Here is a 3,696-nt window from a genome sequence, read left to right as displayed (position 1 = left end):
ATTCAAGGGTTATAAATGTCAAGCAAGGGTAAATATACTGTGTAGTAACCCTAAATGGTGCTTGTACCTTCAAACGAATAAATCATGGATCGTACGGAAGCGAAACGCGGAAGAAAGTGAGAGATTACAAGCTACAGGGGTTAACCGTGTCAACATGTTTAATTATACCTCTGAGTGACCCTTTAACGCTCCCGAGGCTTTGTAACAGTATTATACACTCACTAGAATATACTGTATAAATTCCGCGAAGTTCCGCTTTAAAACGAGAAAGTTACGATCGAATTCGTATGAGAAGGGTTAAAAGCGTCAATAATGAAAGTTAAGGCTTTCAGAATAATTAAATAAACTAACCAGGGACTTAATTAAGCGAGTAAATAACACGAGGCCCTTAGTTGTAAATAATCAAGGGCCAAATCGCAAAGTTACCCCTTCAAAACCCGAAAGGTCAAGTTAATGATTACTAAAGATTTCATTATTAATTACTAAAGATTTTGTTACCCCTTCAAAACCCGAAAGGTCAAGTTAATGATTACTAAAGATTTCATTATTAATTACTAAAGATTCTGTTATTTATTACCTAGATTTAGTTATCATTACAAAAGATTTAAAATCTTTGAAAAATAACCCTCTCGCGGGCCGCGTTGCGTTTTGGGTTAAGTTGAGGCGGGCCGCGAGCCTCCTAAATTGTACGCGTCTGATGTTGAACTCAGGCGACCCGCATACAAAGTGCATGGATCTTCCATGCGGGCCGCGTCAGGCGCCCAGATGCAGAAACATGCTTAACTTGGCTGTTCAGCCTTCTAAACGCCATGAGATGCATTTAAACCCTGCCAATTGGTCCCTAAACAACCCCTAAGCATTAGGAACTCATGTTGGAAGGTTGTGGATAGTTGGGGGACTTGTGTGTCAAAAAGTTGTGGTGAAAACTACTATAAAAGGCCATATTAAGTTCACAACTTAATCATAACTCAAAACAACTTCTCTGATCATTTCTGAAGCTCCCAAGACTTCTTCTAGCCATCTAAATCGTGCTCAAACTTCTACTAGAGCCTTCCGGTAAATTGTACCTACGCTTACTTAAGTGAATACGGCTGAGTTATTATTCTTGCTATTTTAAGACAGGAGCTAGCTCAGGTAAATACTCTTAACTTATTTCCCTATACGGGCTTGGGATACGGTATAATAATACCGCTTGTTCGGGTATTGAATATTTAATCGGATTGTGATTAAGTTATTGAGGTAACCCGGTTTGATCTGTATTGTTTGAAATAAAAGCCTTTAGGGGTTAATGACCATGTCCCGGATATCCTTGACATCATTGTATTATAAAATGGTCACGTCTTATGCACGGGGTGTAGGCATACACCTGACAGTTGCATAAGGGAAACGGTATCTCACGCTCAGTGGGCCTATACTTGTGATGTGTCTATTAATCATGACTCGGTTTCTACATCGGGCCCTGAACGTACAACGAACATGTAAATCTGTATACAAGATCATAATTATGATTGTCTCAAAGTTATAAAAGATTAATTTTGCCTCTGTGCATTTTAATCAAAGTGTCAAAATAATTTGTGCCTAGTGCATCTAAACCAATTTTTCCTAAACTCTTTTCAAATGAGTCAGTTGGGTGTATTTACCAGTGAAAACTGACGTATTTTCAAAAGTCTAAGTGACAGGTACAAGTACGTAATAGGCTGGGAGCTGCTCAGGACATTAATAAGGAATCCTGCAAGTTCTAGGCGTCTAAAGTCTGTTGAACAATTTCTTTGATTTGATTCACCTGTGGATCCTTTACTTTCCGTCGTAACACTTGATATTATTTCATATCCGGAACGTAATATATTTATCTTTTGCTTCCGCTGTGCATTCATATAATTGTGTGGTTTGACTATATTGTTGCCAACTACGTCACGGTAATCCCCCACCGGGCCCACCGGTGATATACGTGGAAATCGGGGTGTGACAGGTTGGTATCAGAGCCAACATTGAGTGAATTAAACACTATCCTTATGTGTTTAATCTCAATGACACAATTGCACATATTCGAGTCTAGACTTAACATAGGAATATTCTAAATTCTGATCTGGAAATTCTGCTTCCAAATTTTTATACGTCGCCAGGCGAAGGAGCTGTAATAGGAAGTCTCCAAATCCGGAGTCTTGAACTGCAGAGCTTCGTACCGCGACCAGGATGAAACGTGCAACCAAGGAGAAAGCATTCAGGAAATGAATGAAGAAGAAACTCCTCTTGCTGAAGATCGTTTCCTTAATAAGTCTTTATAAGAACAAATTTACCTTTCAGTCCCTTCGAGGACAACATTATTATTTTCAAGTCCCGCTTAGGGCAACCTTATATTTTTATTTTCATATAGTGGAATGATTAAATTTAAACTTTCATTCTAAACAAGAATATTAAATAAATGGAAAATAATATTTCCTATTGTAGGATCTACCACTATAATAAAATGACAAAATCTAAAAAGGGCAACACCTAGCCACGTGTCATTATAAAGATCGGGCCAAGATGGTAGTTCCATAATTAGATTCAGATCCATATTTAACACCTCAATTTAAAATTGATCTGCGATAATTATTAATTAAGAATCTTAAGTGTGAAACCTAGCCTTCGGGTCAATTATAAGACCGGGCCAAGATGGTAAGACCTGATTAAAAGATTCAGAATTTCAGTTAACCTCTGTGATCATGTTAACATCCATGGCAGATGTGATTCGTTAAAAATCGCACGCGTCATTCCTATAAGAGAATCCTTCTATGGATTCCAAAACCCAAATTAGTGATTTATAAATCATGGGTTAAATCGACAATAAAGATGATCATTTTTAAAACATCCATTAGCGATGTAGTGCCTACGGGCCAAACTTATTAAACATCCATTAGTGATGTAGTGCCTACGGGCCAAACTTATTAAACATCCATTAGTGATGTAGTGCCTACGGGCCAAACTTATTAAACATCCATTAGTGATGTAGTGCCTACGGGCCAAACTTATTAAACATCCATTAGTGATGTAGTGCCTACGGGCCAAACTTATTAAACATCCATTAGTGATGTAGTGCCTACGGGCCAAACTTATTAAACATCCATTAGTGATGTAGTGCCTACGGGCCAAACTTATTAAACATCCATTAGTGATGTAGTGCCTACGGGCCAAACTTATTAAACATCCAATAGTGATGTAGTGCCTACGGGCCATACAAATTGTCATATAAGACAAAAGGCAGTGGTAGTCTATGACTCCCTGTCAGAAAAAGGTAATGAACTAGGTTCAAACCTCAAGGCTTTGATTCTCTGAAATCCTAGCTTATAAATTATAAATGTCCTAGTGACTAGGCCTATTGTGCCAGAATACCTTCATGCTGTGATTCTCTGCAATCATAGCTTATAAATTATATATGTCCTTGTGACTAAGCCTGTTGTGTTACTATACTTAAAGGCCTTGATTCTCTGAAATCATGGTTTATAAATTAAAATTGTCCTTGTGACCAGGCCAATGGGTGCCACTAATAGAACGGCTAATGTTTTATAATTAGGATAAATTAGAATAGAAATCCTAAATAAATATGATTAATAAATTAACCAAATATGGTCTCTGCTTACCATGGTGAGTAAATGTCCCTATGGGGCAATTCCGTAACAAACATCCCTTGTAAGGGAAGTACCTACGGGCTATAGT

This window comes from Helianthus annuus, chromosome 11 (assembly GCF_002127325.2).
Source record: "Helianthus annuus cultivar XRQ/B chromosome 11, HanXRQr2.0-SUNRISE, whole genome shotgun sequence".
Classification (NCBI taxonomy): domain Eukaryota; kingdom Viridiplantae; phylum Streptophyta; class Magnoliopsida; order Asterales; family Asteraceae; genus Helianthus; species Helianthus annuus.
The sequence above is the reverse complement of the archived record's forward strand: the minus strand, read 5'-3'. Positions refer to the sequence as shown.